At 35.5% G+C, this 20,870-nt stretch overlaps 1 long non-coding RNA gene across 1 annotated transcript; it reads right to left on the bottom strand.

Moving 5' to 3' along the window:
• Positions 1 to 3,743: 3,743 nt before the first annotated feature.
• Positions 3,744 to 6,555, bottom strand: LOC147838169 (uncharacterized). Its single transcript, XR_015523235.1, has 5 exons — positions 6,503 to 6,555; positions 5,669 to 5,785; positions 5,536 to 5,577; positions 5,125 to 5,211; positions 3,744 to 4,740 (listed from the first exon to the last, which is right to left on the bottom strand). It is a non-coding gene; the product is annotated as an uncharacterized LOC147838169 (long non-coding RNA).
• Positions 6,556 to 20,870: the final 14,315 nt, after the last annotated feature.

Genomic DNA, 20,870 nt, shown 5'->3' with positions numbered 1-20,870 from the left:
AGTGTTTTCAAAACCACTGGTTGACCATCGCCCACCCACTTGCCTTAACCCCAACAAAAGTTTTAAAAAGGCAATCCAGAAAAAGAAAAGCCCTCGTGGGAGCCTGATTTTTACCACATTTTCTGATTTTACCGCATTCTTACACTGTTATTTACTTTCTTACTTTATTTTTTGTTTTTTGTATTAACCGCTTTCTGGAACCATTCTTCGCTGGACTCGAACCCCGTCATCGTGGTGAACTCCTCTTTGCATCTCAAGTCTGCCGAAATGCAAGCTAACTAGACAAACTAGTAACAGCAGGAAAGCCATCCACACAGAGGTAATCGGTCAGCTAAGAAGCGCAAAAAGGAACAACATCATACCGCCCCGTAGCGTACATTTTGAAGATGACATGCAGCTATACGTACTTCTGGCTTCTGGTATATAGGTCTACATTTTAGAACAATTCTATGTTGTACATTGACACTAGGTGCTTTAAACTGATTGGTTAAATACAGATAGACTTAGAAAATGTCTATATGCATGTGTGTGTGTACAATTCTGAAGAGGGATGACACTTAGGTCATAATATAATCTAGGCCCTTAAACATTCAACTTTATTAACAATCATAAGACATGACAAATGATATGTTACTTCATCCTGGAGCAGACATGCATCAGAAAACCCATGCCTTTAGTCGAAAACAATGAAAGTGTAGTATTTTTTTAAACTTTTTTATGTTCTGAGATTTTTTTACTGCATTTGCCATGATTTATAGAGGATAAACAAAAATTATCACTCACTGCAACAATAGTTTATGTGCCATAAATCTTGTCAGGCATATTTAGTCATTTGATGACATATAAAAGATTCTACCTAAAGGTCACAGCATAGCCCGAAGTACTCATTAAATGCCAGTTTATGCTTTGTCACTATTCTTTAGAGCTCTAGATTTTACCAATTTGTCAGAAATTCAAGCATTTCAAATATAAAAAAAAAATTGTGATTTATATAAATAGTTTTTATGTATAAACTTTTTTTTCTGAATAAGCACAGGTGAAAACTTTTTTTTTTTTTTTTTTACATAAATATGTCTGATCTGCTGAACGATTATTATTTCACTAATGGCCAGGGCCAGATGAAATCTGTGGACGTCTTTTGCTATTTCTGCTGAGAATTTTGGTAAAAATCTGTGGATTTCTGCTGAATTATTTTGGGAGTATCATAACTAAAACCTTAATATATGAAATAAGAAGTAATACATTTTTAACTTTTATTTAATGTTTAAAATGCAAATCCAATTAGATTAACATCATTTGGTAAATAAAGCATGTCTCTCATATAATATCTTTACTAAAAGACAGAAAATATTACTTAACAAACTGTGTTGTACATAAATCAGATAAACATTTTCATATTAGTCAGTAATATTACTGTAATTAATTAAAAAACTGAATAAATGTAGATTTACAGATTTACTCAAGTAAATAAACAGAATTAATGGTGGGCTAAAAATCTGCAAAATCTGCGTAATTATGCGGAAAATCTGCGGAATTCTGCGCTCGCAGATTCCATGTGGGCCTACTAATGGCTCGCTTCCACTGACTGATACAGTCCGGTACGGTTCGGGTTGGTAGGTCACCTTTATCAGGCTTGCATTGCCACTACCAAGGGTACCCTTTTGGTGGGCGTGGTGTATGACAGAAAGTTTTAGTCAACGTCATTTTTGACAGTGCGAAATAGCCTTCTGTAATGTCTGTAATTATATTACTTAAATAAATAAATGCAACATATATGAACACATAAACATCCTTACAGTCTCTGATATGCTACCAATTACAGAAGAACTACACACAGCATACATTTAGTGCTTATTAAGGTTCAAAAACAACACAAAATATAGCCTACAGTCAGTGAAGCCTCTCATCTGTGTCTGTAATTTTCAGCGGCACATGCAGCCCCTGTTAGAGAGTCATTACATCATTCTCAGTTCATATTAGGCCAAAAGGTAATGATAATAGTTAAACAAGGCAGTTTGTTCACGTTTGCTAAAAAAATAAAATGATCCTTTTTTCCTTGGCTTCTCCTTTGTTTTTTTGCGCTTCACTCTCGTGTTTGCCAGTTTCTGTCAGGATCGGGTTTCAAAAGCACGTCAATAATGAAGCACACGTTATTATCATCAGCTAAAGAAGTTTCTTATTTCAGATATAAACGCACAGCGAGCGCAAGCAAGAAAGCAAAAACGCTTGCACCTCAGACTGGCTGGTAAAAAACTAAGGGGCACAGGGTAAATCTCTTCTTTTTGGCTTTGTGGCGGTTCATCAAGACGACGACAAGGTTTGTTTGAGCCCGGGTCGACCATGGCTTGTTATTATATGTATCTTTAATTTCACTGTAATCTCTCGGCTGTGTATTTTAAACATGGCGGCTCTTTTGTTTTCATTCTGGCTTGTTGCATAAGCATATGATGTATCTCTGCAAATCAATAGCGTTCAGCTGCGCATCTAGCTCCGCCTTTTGGTACCCTTTCGAAAGGGTATTGAAAAAGTGGTACAGTACGCTTCCATTCGGGACGCCTTTTGAAAGTGGAAACGACCATAAAAGGGTACCCAGGGCCGCTGCTGGCCAAAAGGGTGCCCCCAAAGAGGAACAAAATCACACAAACATATGCGTTTAAACATGTATTTATTTTTTTATATGGATAAAAAATGCATATAAACACTCAAATTATACTTAAACATTTAAATATTTACATTACAAAATAATAGTTTACATAAAAATCATACAGACTTGTCTTCTGCAGAAGCATTCCCAATTTTAAACATTTACAAAATGTAAGGAATAAAACCCTGTCTGTACCTGTAGAGATGGACGGTCCTCAGGGGTATCTGTGCAGTTGCTGATGCCTCTGGAGCAGTGCTGGTCATTCCACCACATCTTCTTTTGTGATAAATTAAAGCATTAAACCTGCATGTACAATACAGAAAAAATTAACCATTTAAAGAAAAACTCATGACATACTATTAAAACAGTGAGTTAGTCGAGCACTCTTTATAATGTGTCTGAACTACAACCAACATGTGGATTTAACCTGCATATTAATCTATGGTGACAAAAGTTGGTCCTTGCTTTAAGTATAATCAAAGACATTTTTAAGAATTAATGAGTGTATTTTTACTTTATTTTTAAACAAAAAACTTTGTTAACATTCAGAAAAATATAATCATTAATGAATTCATGCAATAAAATTATTTCTGACCTGTGGCTCACAGTCATTTGACTCATTTTATATTCTTGATCTTTCACAAATCACTGAATGTAGTCAGTTTTGTTATTTCATATTGTAATGTACAAAGATAAAATACCAGTCAATAAAAAAAACACCAATCTACTGATACTGTATAAAGACTAAAGACAGTTTACTGTCATTGCAGTGATTATAAATGTATAGAAATAGACAAAACAATAAACAATGATAACGGCAGAGAATTATATACACTGTTAGACATTTCAAAGGGTTTTTACAGTAACTTACTGGCAACACTGTTGCCAGTAAGTTACTGTATTTTAGATTTACAGTATACAACTGTAAATCCGTTTACAGCATGTTACTGTAGTGTCTGAAAATGGTTAACTACTGTAAAAACCTAAGTTAACAGTTAGCTACTGTAAACCTTTTAATTTTGTCCTAAATATTTTATAATATAATTTTATTAATATTATTTTAATACTATAGACCTAAAAAAGACACAATTACAAAATATTAACAAAATAAACACTCTTTATTTAAAACATTGGAGATGCTTAAAACAAGCTTAAAAATGTGTAAAAACATTACATTTCAATCATTCAAAATAATTTATTTTAAGAAAAAAAAACATTGAAAATGACAAAGCACATTAACATACATGTACAAAACTAATGTAAGTGTCTGACCTGCATATTGTTGAGAAAAAAAAACCCAATTGTACTAAGTACTACTGACATTAAACCAGACACAATTACAAAATATTCCATTCTTTAAAACATTAATAATGCTTAAAGCATTTAAGGAAAATGTGTGAAAATTACATTAAGCAATAAAATCAACACATTAAAAATAAATAAATCACACAAAGCACTAGAACATACATGTACAATAAAAATTTAAACTTCTGAATTGCATATTGTTGGAAAAATAAATATTTGTAACTATTAGCCGACTCAGAAACAACCCAACTTTAAAATATTACTAGTTCTGGTGTCAAATGCTCAACAAGGTCTGAATTCACATGTTCAAATGCAATTCATCTTTATTTCTATTGCACTTTTACAATGTAGATCAATGATGTCAAAGCAGCTTAACATAGAAGTTCTTGTAAATTGAAGCTGCTTCAGTCCAGTTTTCAGAATTGAAGCAGTAAATGTCACTGCTGAAAGTCCAAACACTGAAGAGCAAATCCACCGATCCACCAATCGTAGCCAAGTGATCCAGTGGCGACAGTGGCATGGAACAAACTTCACCAACTGACGAAAGTGTAGAATAAAATCCCTTGAGAGATACCAGGCTCAGTTGGGCACGACCAGTTCTCCTCTAGCCAAACTTGTGCAAGGCCGCAGTCTAGGCACCAGAGGCTTGAAAGTTCACCAGCGGGTGGTCAGGCTGGCCCATTGGATCAATGCGGAAACTCATTGATCACGTGTGTCTTTTAGGATTCACTCCTCCATGACCACCACAGCATCTGGTCAGGATTTGGCCCAGTCCAGGATTATGAAGAACTCTGGATAAGGACAAACAGACTAACATAAGCATAGAAGAAGCTTGTTTAAAAAAAATAAATCATATACTGGTTAATTATTTTGAAGCATGGCAGCTAGGTTGGGGTAGTTTTCAGCTGGTACTGAGCAACTGGCTCCTGCTCATAACCTGCTCACTACCATGTTTAAAAGAGAACTAACCAGAATGTCCTGTTTATTTTTTTCCCTAACAAGGTTTTACAAAAACATTGTAGCATTTGTGATGGGTTGATTCACTGCAGGACAGATTAGACTATTTGTTTTATGTATTCCTAATAAACTAAAACTGACTGAATACTGATAAAACTATTGAGAGTGTCTCACCTAATCCAAGTTCTCAGTTAGCTGGTGAAAGAAGGATAACTCACTGTTGTTCATTGTTGTCATTCTCTTCAGTACTTCTCCTGCTATCTTCTGGCTCACTCTGGTTGTTGCTGTGCATTTTGTTTCATCCTCTGGAATTATTTATACAAAAAAGTGTATTATTTTATTTATTACAAAATATTTAGGCAACATGAAATGGGGAAAAAGACATTTAATACATAGACAAATGCATGTATCCCAATACTAATTATTGTATTTTGAAATGTCTGACCCATGACAGACCTCAATCTGCTCAAAAATATTATAAACAAAGATGAAAAAAAAAAAACCTACTAAATGGTTTAATAAAAAAGGGAAAACGATTTTTTTATTTAGCTAGCAACTAAACATGTGACACATTTTGTATTAAAAGTAGCGTTAATATATTGAGAAACAAATAGATGTACAGTACTTACTGTTGTATGAGGTCCAGTTTGCACAGGCAGGCTCCCAGTATTCTATATTGAGACCATAAAAAAGCCAAAAATACAGATAAGAATACCATGCTACAATCCACAACCTCCACACAACTTTTTTTTATTTGTTTACCTTGGTTGCTTACTGGTCTTGCTTATTTTTTAAGCATAAGGCTGTGCTGATCAAGATGTTCCTCTGAAATGCTGTTTGTTTCTTCAGACAAAACCTGCTGCTGTGCCAGTGCCATATCTAAACAGAAAAAAATATAATGGTAACAATTATGTTAAACCAAATGTCAAGAGTTGTGATAAAAAAATTATTAGCAAACAATAAATAGCAAAAAGGTGGTTATTAGCATAATGCATAGAGGTAAAATTGGTTTTATATTAGCAGATTCAGACTTCCCCCTTAATAATTTAATTTCATAAAAGTATTATTTGCAAACTCTAAATAGCGAAATCATTTTAGCAGCTAATGACTATCAAAGTACAACATGCTCACGGTCAAATAAACAGTGTTAATGTTGATTTCAAGTCATACTGGCATGCTAATTCTGATCGAATATTCAAAGTAACATGGTAAACAGTATAGAGTCTTCTAAATGAACGAATGTGCGAATATAAAACCAACTTTACCTCTATGCATATTGTAACGTTATAGATGTACGTTAACGTTCTTATAGGTTACGTCGCGATGTTATTTTCTCAAGCTAACGTTATAAGTTACTCTAAACCAGAGAAAAATAAGTTCACAACATCTAATATATATAGTATAAATCAATATAAGTTAAACGTTGCACGTTAAAATGAGTTTGAGTCCAATTCAGTATAAACTTAGCTCAGTTTAGCTAACAGTTAACATTACCATTTTAAGATCGCTTCAGCCAATGTTGTCGAGCAAACAAATGCTAATAGAGGTGCTCAAATCAATGTCGAGTGTTGTCAGCACAGACAGACGCGCTTTTACCTGGATTATTTGTTGGTCTTTCATTCATATTCTTCTGGGGGAAAACACTCTCTGCCTGACCGTTGTCTCGTGCTAAGTGTCCTCCAAAACTGTCTGCATACCTCTGGTTCCCTCCTAAACCAAAACCCGCCGCAACACCGGTTCCTATGTAAATAAATAAAAAGATATGACGAGAACAATGGCTAATAGTCATAAACAGTCTTATTTAAAGTAATAGTAGTGTTAATGTAATAAATTAAATAAAGGTAACATCTTAATAGATGATATATTTCTCAAATGGGCGAAATAACGCCAAGCCAGAGAAAATAATAATAGCCAACTTTATACTTTACTTTGTTCTATTCTCGTCCACAAAACATTCTGTAAAATGAAACACTGCCTCAGCTTACCAGAGTAAAGTTTGTTAAATCCAGTATGTTCTTCAGGCACACTAATAAATTGTCCTCCAGAATTGCTCCAGGGTCCTCAGGCAAAATGTGGTGCAGAGTAGTCGAATCGCCGCAAGGTGGCGTTGAAGCAGTTGTGGAAAATACAGTATAATACACGAATTTATACAAATACAGTACATCGCTGTATATGTTGTTCGACGTCACACTAAATTCCCATAATGCAACGGTAAATACAGTTATTTACCGTAAAACGAATTTGCAGTATTACACTGGGTGAAATACAGTAAATAACTGTGTAATTTACAGAAATGTCTAACAGTGTAATATGCAATTGTATAATATAATAACTATATAATAATAAATAATACATAGTGAAATAATTGTGCATTGTATGTGTATGTGTATGTAGCTGGTGTCTGCTAATGGAATTGTAAAGTATTGCACAAGTTAATATTAATAATTGAGTTTGTGTAATTATCATTAATATGGGATAAAGGGTCAAACGCGAAAAGTCATAGAACATGTCCTGTCATAGTTTAGGCACAATGCTTAGCCGCAAAGCAGGAAACTGAACGTGAACAACAACACATAAGGTAGATTTTGTGCAGTTACAGTATGGCAAAGTTTAAACGCCTTACTAATTAACTTGTAATTATTTACAACCAAAAATATGTTTTCCAGATTCATGGAAGTTACCTGAAAGTGATGCACATGATTCATCTTGAATTTTTTTACGCTTCTCGGCTCCAGACTGATGTTGTCTTTTCCTGGGCATAGAGCTGCAACTTGCATTAATTATAATTATATGCCGCTAGCAGCTACAAAGATAAGTAGACCGGGCCGCGCCATGCGTACGGCTATGTGCGTACACGGAAAAAAATACGTCACATGTTTGTTTTTGCGTTTGTCACAGGCACACACAGTCAATTCGGGGAAATATAAAACGCACATAAATTATTTAAACGCCAAACTGAGTAAACCACAATTCACAAGCGTGTATTGAACCGTGGAGGTCGTACCGAACGGTTCAATATTATATTGAGAACCGTGGCATCCTTCGTAAATATAAATTTTTTTTGAGCAGCCAAGATGGTGCCCCCTCCGGACTCGAGGCCCTACGCAGCCTACATACTCTGTGTATAAGGGGCGGTGGTACTAAACGTACCAAACCAAACCGTACCAATCAGTGGAAACGGGCCATAATATCAATATATTAGGGTTTCATACATATTCAAAATAACTATTTCAAACATTGAAGTTAATGACAAAGTTGACTGTAGTAATTTTACTCTTAAATTAACTTACTATTATTATTGAACAAATTTTTTAGTTTTACTTTTAGCATTTATTTTTCATTTTATTTTGAAACACCTAACAATGGTTTTAAACCTAAATGAATCAAATTCTTTTTCTCAAACTTTGAAAGAGCTTAATTTACATACTGTTTAACATTCCTTTGTATTTAACTGTATGTAAAAGACTTGCATCCTGTGGAAAACAAACTCTATGTAAAATCGCTATTTAATTTTAATGTCAGATTTTGTTCTCTATGCATTTTTGTCTCTTGCATAGTGTTAACATGCTGCAAAGTTATGGCCCTGTGGATTTGTCATTGCTATTTTCAACCAATAATGTGTTACCCTATAGTCATATATTGGGTATAATCTTTGTTCCATGCAACATAAAAGTGTGCACAAGCATTCATTTTGCTAAAGTTTCCATTCATGAAAGTAACTGAATGTAGTAATACATTATTATATTATATGATGCATATTAATGTTAACTTATAGAATATTAGTGATGATTTCTTATACAAAATGAAGTTTTGTGAGTGGTTGTTAGCAATAGCATGTTGCTTAAATGTTGCATGTTGCATTTCCATTTTTTTAACAGTAATTTGATCACAAGTGATCTACTGAGATCCTTTCCACCTGCCATTAAAGAGAAAGTTCACCCAAAAATGAAACTTCTGTCCTCATTCTTTTCAAACCTTTAGGACATTTTTCTTTCTTAAGTTAAACACATAAGAAAATATTTTGAAGAAAGCTGGAAACCTATAACCATTGACTTCCATCATATTTGTTTTTCCTGCTATGGACGTCAGTTATTACAACTAGGTTTTTTTTTTAGCTTTCTGCAAAACACCTTTTTTGTCTTTTCAACAGAAGTAAGAAAGTCATAAAGGTTTGAAAACATATAAGAATGAGTAAATTTTAAGTAAACAGTTTTTTTTTATTTTGGGTGAACTATCCCTTTATGCTTGAATGTGAGCACTTGTGATTAAATGTCATTAAGACCCTAACCTCTTTTTTCATCACGCTCTACATCACTTTCACTGGAGCAGTAAATGTGACACACGAGTACACAATGAACAGACACATGTTAAGCGGATTATGAGAAGGAGAGCAAGTAAATGAAAAAGATGTGAATGGCAACTACAAATTGTATCATAATCCGAGCGTTTTGGTTTAATTAGTGAAGAATAAATGGCTTGTTTTGAAGTGTATTTTTAAAACACGTCTCATAATGACTGTGCTTGGTCAAAGGTGAAGAGTAGCTTTTGTGGCTGTTTGAACACATTCAAACACATGAGCGTTTACACTGTGTTTTGACTCCAGTAGTGGTTAAAAGTGTACAAACTCAAAACGGTTTAGATTTAGTTTACACCAGTATTTTAGCATCATCCACTTGTGATCAGATTGACAAAAAATGCATATTAATACTATGTATTAACAGGGCCTATAAAACATACAGTTTAATTTTTTTTGCTTTTTAAAAATATTTCACGAATGATGTTTAGCAGAACAAGGACATTTGCACAGTATGTCTGATAATACTTTTCTTCCGGATAAAGTCTTATTTGTTTTATTTCAGCTTGAATAAAAACAGATTTTAAGTTTTTAAAAACCATTTTAGGGACAAAATGAGCCCCTTTAAGCCATATCTTTTTTTTTTCGATAGTCTAACAAACCATCATTATACAATAACTTGCCTAATTACCCTAACCTGCCTAGTTAACCTAACCAACAAAGTTAAGCCCTTAAATGTCACTTTAAGCTGTTTAGAAGTGTCTTGAAAAATATCTAGTAAAATATTATTAACTGTCATCATGGCAAAGATAAAAAAAAATCAGTTATTAGTTATGAGTTATTAAAACTATTATGTTTAGAATTAGAAATGTGTTGTAAAAATTTTCTCTCTGTTAAACAGAAATTGAAGAAAAAAATTAAAAAGGGGCAAATAATTCAGCGGGGCTAATAATCCTGACATCAACTGCGTGTAAAAGCGTTTTTTCACACTCAGTGTATGCATATTTCCACGATCGATTGATGTGTAAATGATTGATAATTTAATTTAAAATTAATAATGACAGGAAATAATGCATGTGTAAAAGATACAGAAGTTATAAGCATCTTTACCCCAAGGAGAATGTTTTTACTGGAAAAAAGGGCTAGAAGAATTAAGTGTGTAAATTATAAATTGAAAATCTGTTTTGGCTAGTTTGTGTAATGCTTTCAGTTATGTATTTATTTTTAGTTATTTCTAGTTCATTAATAAAACATATTTAAGTTTGTAATCTGACCTACAGTATTTTCTGATTAGCCATTTCAGATGTTACTGTAGGTTAAACTACAAACTATGCATCTAATTTGACTTTACCTTTAGGCTAAATGTAGATACAAACATGTATTTTATGAGAAAACAAAGTCTTTGTGAACACAATGTCTGTTGGTGCTATAGATCAGACAATTTCACTTTTTTTCATAAATAGTATGATAGGTGTGATTATGCATTTACAGTGGTTTGAACCATTTTAGGGGCAGTCAAATGTATATTTACATTTTTCTATTATTTTAATTATTGACATTATGATTTAAAATTTAGATTAGAGTGAAATATTTCTCAGGATTAACGGACTGACCCCCCATACATCTAGTCTGACATTTTTCGGTGAGGATCAAGCATTAATTACGGGTGTCAAAAAAAGAAGGCGTGGCGCCAAACCCTGTCCCTAAATCCAACCGTTACTGGGGGATAAGCAAATCCCACTATATTGTATAAATGAGATTGTACAAATTCATACAAATTAGGCACTAAATAAATCTAAGTTACGAATTGCCATGAGATAGTGTTGGTAAATCTGGTGATTGTGAAAATGCCTATTTTTCTGATGCATATGGTAAAAGTAAAGTGTTTCTACAAACAACGTAGTAAAGAGTTTTAAATGAACTAAAATAAGTCTAATAAAAGTTAAAAAAATCCTTTTCATGCTTACCAGCTGACTTTTACCTCCGCTTTCCCGCCATCAGGTAACACAAAAACATAATCCAAAAAATAAAATAAACAAGTAATTAACAGGGTGTGAATGTGGTAAAATATGAAAACGTGGTAAAAATTAGGCAAGGGCTTTATTTTTTCTGGATTGCTTTTTAAAACTGTCGGTTGGGTTTCAGAAAGTGGATGGGCGCTGGTCAATCAGTGCTTTTGAAAACATTAAAATCAAATCAATTTACTTTTATTTTCAAATCATCAGCAGCACGTGTGCTATTATGAGTGAAAAGCTTAGGCGCTGGCTCCAGACAGTACAAAATACAGACAGTGCAAATACAACAAAAGTGCAAAATACTGACAGTGCAAATACAACGACAGTGCAAAATACAACAGCATACTTCCAAAAAAAACAGGACAATGTAAAATTGACAGCAATATGTACAGTAAATAGATGTCCACATAGTTGTAGGCAGTATTCTTTCAAGTATGGATTGTTTAAAGTGCATGTGGTAATGCTACATATTGCTGGTGTGAAGTGAGGAGTATGGAAGAGTCTGTGTGGGGTGTGTTCATTAGCCTGATAGTCTAAGGGAAGAAGCATTCCTTCAGCCGGCTAGTGCGTGACCGGATGCTGTGGAACCATCTGCCTGAGGGTAGCAGAGAGAAAAGTCTATGGCTTGGGTGGCTGGACACGCTCCTAATTTTCTTGGTTTTCCTTTTTCATCGCCTGGTGTAAATGTCCTGGAGGGAGGGAAGCTCACCACCTACTATGCGTCCAGCAGTTCGCGCAATCCTTTGTAGGCCTTTGCGATTGCTGCTGGTGCTATTTCCATACCAGGTGGTGATACAGCCAGACAGGATGCTTTCTACAGTGCAGGTGTAGAATGAGTGTAGGATGTGGGGACTCATTCTAAACCTCCTGAGACGCCTGAAGCCTGATTTATACTTCTGCGTCAAGTGACCGGCGTAACCCACGGCGCATGCAACATGCGTGGCTGTGCATTTATACTTCTGCGCGCTGTCTCTGTTGGTCTGCATTAACACTTCCGAAACGCTAGTTGGCAGTGAGGTGTAAATGTTCCTCTGTGTCGAGTTTCTTCGCTGCTTTTTTGCTTTTCCTGAACACTTCCGGGATGTACAAGTGGCTCAAACTCGCTCATTTTGAGTCAGGAACTGGCTGACGTGCAACAACTTTAACTATGAGGTAAACACACAACAAAACTTTCCATCCGGAGCTCCTTCACGGGACTCCACACTTGTAAACAATCGTTACATTGGGTTTGCGCCATTCGCGCGGCTCTCGGTCCCGCCCCGACTCGTCAGAGCTACCAAGCCGACCAATCACAGAGCTTGCGCTATACGTTTTTGCGACGTGTAGTTACATTTTTTTGAGAGGTGCACGTCAGTGACGGCGACGGCCACAGCGAAGGGCTATGCGTCAGCGCCGTAGCATATGCCGGTGTTTGACGCAGAAGTATAAATCAGCCTTGAGGAAGAAGAGGCATTGTTGTGCCTTCCTCAGCACCGCGTTTGTGTGAGCAGTCCATGTCAAATCCTCAGCGATGCGTACTCCAAGAAACTCGAAAGTGCTGACTCTCTCCACTGGTGTCCCTTTGATGGTGATGGGGGTGTGTTCTTTCTTCTCTCTCCTGAAATCCACCACCAGCTCCTTGGTTTTTCTGATGTTGAGTGAGAGGTGTGCACCTCTTCTCTGTAGGCCGTCTCATCATTATCGGCGATTAGGCCCACCACCGTTGTGTCATCAGCAAATTTAACAATGACGTTGGAGCTGTGTTTGGCTGTACAGTCATGTGTGTACAGGGAGTACAGTAGTGGGCTGAGAACACAGCCCTGTGGAGCACCATTGTTGAGGATCAGTGCGGAAGAGGTAATGTTGTTTATTTTGACCACCTGGTATCTGCCTGACAGGAAGTCCAGGATCCAGTTGCACAGAGAGCTGTGTAGACCCAGATCCTGGAACTTCACCACCAGTTTGGTTGGGTTTAGGGAAGGAGGAGAATGGGCCAATCAATCGTGCAGTCAGTCAGTCGACAGCGACCTCTGATGGATTTACGCGAGAAGAGCAGGTGAGAATGGAGAGAAATTTGAGATCTGAAAAAAGCATACACATTGGCTTCTGGTGCATTTGCAAAAAGAAAACATGCAAAACAATGTACTTCCTATATATTTCGAGATCTTCAGAAATGTATTTAGCTGTACGTTTTCAGAATGAGCCTGGTTTGCATATAGTAGTGCAAAAGTCCATGATCAAAGAAGAATTGTTAGTTATTCTTTAATGGTGGCCTTAAAATGATGGTAACAGCACACGTCTCCTTGATGAACTCCATGATCTCATGTCCACAAATGTTGTAGGACTAGTTATATGCTAGTTGTATAAGTGTAATACTTTAGGTTTGAAAGAAAAAAACATTTTTTAAATACCTATGAGCAACAGAAATATGTTTACAATTAATAGCAGTAAGAAGCACTCATTATTTTTTCCGCATAATTGGTATAAACTCATTACAAACAAAAGAAACCGGTCATCATCACCATACAGAAAGGTCATGGTGTGCCTACAGAGCCACACACGTATTACTAACAACTGTTAATAAAACAAACTAATACATGTTTCTTAGGATGACAGCGTTTGCAGAATGCATTATTATTAGTCATGGCCTAAAATTAGCACTTGCCAAGCATCAAATGAGAGTAAAATCAGATTATATGAAACAGTATCACTCACAAGTGGAAAGAAATCCTTTTTATTAGTTCTAGAAATGTCTGAGAACATGATATGGTATTAAATCTGATACTAAAAATGAATTAATTATGTTGTTTCAAAAGAGTAGTTTCCGCCAAAATATTACAAAAATATATCTGTTGCTCAAAACTCATAATGAATTGGTGTTGTTCATTTATTTTCTTTTTCAAATTTCATTATTGAACTGAAAATTTATATTGCATAAGAAATAAAGCATAAATCGAAATAAATCTATAAAATAACGGTAAAGGTACTGACAACTCATATTTTTGTCCTGTTGCTGATGTGACCAACCTGAACAGTGTATTATTTCTGAATACTAAAAACTAAAAAAACACTTTGTCAAACGTTTTGCCCCTTAATGGTTGGCAAAAAGGTCTAATAAGCAATTTGATTATATTTCTCAAACATATGGTAAAAAACAACAATAATATACTGTTGTAGTAAAGTATACATTTTGTTAAGACTTGGGATAGTGGTGAATAGACATATATGATTGCTCTCTGTCATGAACTACATATAAATACAAAATTTTCACTGGTAAAATAAAACATTTTTCATAATCAGATTCTCTCTTGTATTATATATTCAACATTATATAGGTTAGAGCAGGGGTGGGCAAACTCGGTCCTGGAGGGCCGGTGTCCTGCACAGTATAGCTCCAGCTCTAATCACACACACCTGCTTATAGATTTCTAGTGATCTTGAAGACACTGATTAGTTTGTTCAGGTGTGTTTGACTAGTGTTGGAACAAAACTCTGCAGGGACACCGGCCCTCGAGGATCAAGTTTGCCCATCCCTGGGTTAGAGTAATCATACTCTCGTGAACTGATGATTAACAGTAAAAATGAAACATTTTCCCTATTGCCAACAGGGAAACCCAGCAACATTCAAGAATGCATGATTTGGTATCAGACCTGTGCATTGAAAGTCAATGAAAAACGCCACTAAAACAATGAAACGGTAGTCAATTTTAACAATACACATGGGTTATACCTTGTAAATAAAAGATGAATCTTGGAAAAAAGAGGTCCTGTTTTAGGTCCTGTTATTAGTCTTATTCCAAATGTGGATTCATCCAATAATTTTCAATAATTAATCCACCAGAGGCCGCTGTGTGTGCTTTTTCAGATCTTAAATTTCTCTCGCAAGTGCCATTTGCGCCTGCTGTTCTGGCTAAATCCACCAAAGGACGCTGTCGACTGACTGAATGACTGACTGAATGACTGACCCAGCCTTCTTCGAATTGACCAGCGTTGACTCACTTCCCTTAATGAAATCAATCCAGAAAAAGAAAAGCCCTCGTCTGATTTTTACCACGTTTTTAGATTTTACCTCATTCTCACCCTGTTGTTTACTTGTTTATTTATTTTTTGGTTTCTGTTTTTGTCTTACCTGCTTTCTGGAACCCTTCTTGACCAGACTCGAACACCGTCATCTTGGTCAACTCCTTTCTGCGTCTCAAGTCTGCCGACGTACATAGCAAGCTACTGGACAAACCGGTAACAGCATGAAAGCAGTCAATATGGAGTTTAGAGGTCCAAAGACAAAAAGCAGCCATACATACTTCTGGCTACATCATTTGCAATCTCCAGAAGTGTATGTGTTCGATGAAAAATACAGACTGTGGAATGTATTTTTAACAGAAATATTCTGTAGATTAAATGCATGAATGTAAAATGATAAAAACTGTGGATTACTGGCAAGCAAAGCTACAAGTATTTTTCTGTAAAATCAAGAAAGGAAAAAAAACAGCAAAACATTTTTTGTGTCACCAGTGTGGAGGATAGTAGTGTCTGTGTTCAAGTCCAAGATGAACAGAGAGTATCTGATGTTGTGCTGCATCTTCTTTTGTTTAAATATAACTGTGTAACTACTAATGCAGTGAAAATCTGTTTGTTCAGTGCAATCACACATGAACACATTAATGCATTGAATGACTTTTTTGTGCACTAAACAATGATTTTGTAAACTGAACATTGTAACATTTCATGAAATATGGTTATTTTCGTATTTTTTATTGAAAAATTCTGGCAACCACAGCTGCTGGTATTCTTCCGTAAATTTAACAGATATTTCACTCTATAAGAGTTTGCCAATTAACACTCTCTGAGTGTTGATAACGTTAACTCTTTCAAAAGTGTTATTTTTAACACTTTTATCGTGGTTCCCATGTAAACTCTGCGGGAGTGTTCATTTTAACTACCTAAAATTTGCAGTGTATAGGCCTACGTTTTCAGAATGAGCCTATGTTGGTTAAAGCCATGAAATCTTTGTAATCTAATGGGCAAGAATTTAGGGTATTACGGTGGTGCAGTGGGTAGCATGATCGCCTCACAGCAAGATGGTTGCTGGTTCGAACCTTGGCTAGATCAATTGGCATTTCTGTGTGGATTCTGTGTTTGCATGTCCTATCCGCGATCGCGTGGGTTTCCTCTGGGTGCTCCGGTTTCCCCCACAGTCCAAAAGACATGTGGTACTAGGGTAGATTGGGTAAGCTAAAATTGTCTGTTCTGGATGTGTGTGAAATATGGTGTTTCCCAGTAAAGGGTTGCAGCTCGAAGGGCATTTGCTGCATAAAACATATGCTGGATAAGTTGGCGGTTCATTCCGCTGTAGTGAATCCAGATTAATAAAGGAACTAAGCCAAATAGAAAATGAATGAATGGGCAAGAATCTAACTGTACAAGCTACAAGTGTCCAGCATCTTGTGTAGCACTAATATAATAAATGCAGTTTGTGGTTGTGTGTGAAAACGTAATATTCTGTAGTGGATTTAGTTATTATTATGGTTAGTTCATGATGTCAGTCAACATAGCATCCTGCAACTTCTGATTAGTTACATGAAGTTTCTCGGTCGGTGTGTATAACAAGTTAGCATCTTCATGGACAGTTTTAATTATTTCACACTGTACATGTTTGCTGCATTTATAAAGCGTCTGTGTCTTGAGGTCGGCCTGTCTGATTTAAATGGTTAGGAATCATGGGACTAATTATTATATATAGCCAATCATCGTAGACAAAAAAAAAATAAACATGTAATTTACAAACTGCATGCTGAAGGAAAATAGCATAGTAAAAGTAGAGATACAGCATCTTCTAGTAAATAAAATAAATACTAGTAAAATAAAAGTACACACTGTTAAAAGTTCATAGTATAGTACAATTCATGAGAAACACTACTCAATTATAGTAATATGAGTGTTTGTAAGTCGTTACGTTTACAAACCAATGAGTGTATTAAAAGGGAGAAGAGTCTACTACTTCTGGATGATCACTGGGATCTATTGGGCAATAGTTCTGTCTGGCACAGGAGCAGAGAGCCAGAGGCTTGGGATGTGGCATGACAAGATTTATTAGGTGGAGAAAACAGGGAGGAGGGCAAAAGATGGGAGGGGAACGCAGTGAGTAAAGGAATTCACTTTAAAGGATTACAAGAATGAATGGCTTGATTTTAACTCTTTAATTAAATGACCTAGTGCATCTAATAAGTTTGAACCTAAATGTTTGCCACTAAAATACCCTCATTTAGGAAAACAGTCAATCTTACAACACAGTGAGCAAAAAGTGTCTGGGATTTGAAACCTCAGCTCGCATTGTGATTGGTCAATTATAGTAATTTATTTGTTCAGGGTTAGTTTAACATTTCATAATAAAATCTAGTATCTAACCATCTATTATCTTTTTATTCTATTAAATATTATCATAATTCAACCCTTTCAGTTAGCAAATTCATTTTAATATGGTGAGTACACTTCATTCAAATGCATTAACATTTACATTGCATTTCCATACACATTAAGCTGAATATATCATGCAAAGCTGTTGTAAGAGTGTGAGAGAGAGAACCAGCAGATCTTCTTCCTGTCTGGCCGGTTCTGTAACTTTGGTTTATGTCCTCTGGGTCTCACAGTTTCATAGCTGTCAAAAACTTAGTAGGATAATCGATTCATGTCAGGACATAATAATATTATTACAGAAAGGAATTAAAGCTGTGCAGTATATTACTTGGCAGTATTATAATTTGTTTTGTTTTTTTATGCAGCCTGTTCAGTTTCTGTGTCAGCTCTACAGTAGTTGTTGGTTATACATTCACACATGCAGCAGGTGCTTTTAAGTAAAGTGATTTATATGGAATTCAACATATGCATTATGCAAGTTTATGCGTCATCTTCATTATTTTTTATTTTTTTGTCAAACTGCAACAACAACAAAAAAACTCTTATTTGCTACCATGTCTCATTAGTACACTGTAAAAAAATGCTGGTTTCCACACAAATGAATAGTGTTAGGACAACATGAAGGAATTAAGTTAGCGTAGTAGTTTTAAAAATTTAAGTGGATTAAACACAAAACAATTAAGTTGAATTAAAAAAAATGCCCACCTCATTTTAAATAGGTAGTTTGAACAAATAGCAAACATGATTATTTTTTTAATGTAAATGGTGAACCTCAACATTTCGTCACCTTGGCATTATAAGGTTCTATCTGCATTCGGAATGATTTTAAGATATTGAGCTTTTGTTTTTGCATTCCATACAGCAAACAGTATGTGTAACGTTTGTTTTTAAAATAAAAAGTCTTAAAATGTAAACAACTTATTTACATTATGGGAATTTTTATAAGTTCTCATTTAATAAGAATATGTCAATAACTAAATTTTGATAAAAATGTCAAATAGAACCTTATAAGTCAAAGGTGACTATTTGTAAATCCATAAATATTCCTGAAAACTATATGTGTATAAGTTTCTTTACATTTAACAAACACCAGACAGCAAAATGGCAACTACTTTTATTAATTTTCATAAAAATTATGATTGTCGATTCATTATCTGCACATTTTCCTGCTAAATATAGTTATCACATAAGAACTCTTACTGTTATACAGCAAATGCATTTCTAGCACTTATTTAAAAAGCACTCTCCATTTAGTTTAGTGTTATGTTATTTTCAAATTGAATCATTTATAAATAATTTATTTTGAATAGTTTAATATTTATAAATATATATATATATATATATATATATATATATATATATATATATATATATATATATATATATATATATATATATATATATGTCGTGACACGAAGGCGCAGTGGGTAGCACGTTCACCTCACAGCAAAAAGATCCCTGTTTGAGCCTTGCCTGTGTCAGGTTCTGTTTGCAAGTTCTCCTCGTGTTCGTGTGGGTTTCCTCTGGATGCTCCGGTTTCCCCCACAGTCCAAAGACATGCGGTACAGGTAAATTGGGTATGCTAAAATTGACTGTTGTGTAAGAGTGTGTGTGAATGACTGTGTATGGCTGGAAGGGCGTCTGCTGCGTGAAACATATGCTGGATAAGTTGGTGGATCATTTTGCTGTGGCGACCCCAGATTAATAAAGGGATTAAGCTGAAAAGAAAATGAAAAAATTAATATACATGTAGAATAATTAATTGGCTTCACTCATTATAAGCCAAGAGTTTTGAAACTTACAACCCAGGCAGCATGGTGGTGCAGTGGGTAGCACAATCGCCTCACAGCTAGAAGGTTGCTGGTTCGAGGCCCAGCTTGGCATTTCTGTGTGGAGTTTGCATGTTCTCCCTGTGTTCGTGTTGGTTTCTTATGGGTGATCCGGTTGCCCCCACGAGTCCAAAAACATGTGCTATTGGTTAATTGGGTAAACTAAATTATTTATTAAATCATGAGATCATATCTCCCCTGTCCTCGCCTCATTGCACTGGCTTTCTATAAAAGTCAAAGTTGATTTTAAAATCCTTCTTTTTACATATAAAGCTTTGCACAATTCTGCCCCGGCCTATATGTCATTAAGCTTATTAGGCCATAAACAGCTTGTACACAATTAAGGTCCATTGATCAGTTTCTTTTGTTGATCCCTCGGTCTCGCTGCCAATCAACAGGTGATCAAGCTTTCTGTGTTGCGGCCCCAAGGCTAAGGAACAGTCTCCCGTTGAACATCAGGATTTCTCCATCCTTGGATACTTTTAAATCTAACTTGAAGACGTATTTTTACTCCCTTGCCTTTAAGTGACTCATGCATGTAATTTTTATACTGTATTTTAGTATTACATATATACACATATTTCCTTTTCTTACATTTTTTATACAAGTTTTTTTTTTTTCTTAAATATTTTATCTCATTGTAAAGCACTTTGGATCAACTACGGTTGTATAAAATTGTGCTCTATAAATAAAGTTTGCCTTGCCTTGCCTATGTAAATTCGGTTTTACTATAACATTGACTTTTTTCTTATGCAACCAATCACAAAAACAAAGTTTAAAACGACGTAGTATGTATGTTGGTTGGACAATGTAACTGAAACAATGGCCAATTTAGTGTTGGTGGTTTCATGGCTAAGAGCAGAGTGTGAAGGTTTAATTGGAAGAGTAATAGCACAGTTCTCTGATGAGTTCACCTTCAATGTCTTTCCGACTTATCCGGCATTTAGCGCTCGGCAACTCTTACATGGTTGCCCACTGAAGCTTAGCAGGGCTAAGGTCAGTACCTGGATGGGAGACCGCATGGGAAAGCTAAGTTGCTGCCGGAAGTAGTGTTAGTGAGGGTACGCTCAACCTGTGGTCTGTGTAGGTCCTAATGCCCTAGGATATTGATGGGGACTCCATACTGTGCCGTCTTTCGGATGATACATTAAACTGAGGCCCTAACTCTCTGTAGTTGTTAAAAATCCCTATATATCCTTTAAAAAAGATTAGGGGTTTAACCCCAGCATCCTGGGCAAATTTGCTCACTTGTGTCTTTCCATCATGGCCTCCTAACAATCCCCCATATCATAATAGGCATCATCTCTCTGTCTCCTCTCCACCAATCAGCTGGTGTGTGGTGTGCATTTTGGCGCAATATTGTTGCCGTCGCGTCATTCAGGTGGATGCTGCACACTGGTGGTGAATGAAGAGATTCCCCTAAAAATGTGTAA

Source organism: Danio rerio, chromosome 23, assembly GCF_052040795.2.
Source record: "Danio rerio strain M-AB ecotype USA chromosome 23, GRCz13ab, whole genome shotgun sequence".
Classification (NCBI taxonomy): Eukaryota; Metazoa; Chordata; class Actinopteri; order Cypriniformes; family Danionidae; genus Danio; species Danio rerio.
This window is presented reverse-complemented; position numbering and strand designations above follow the sequence as displayed.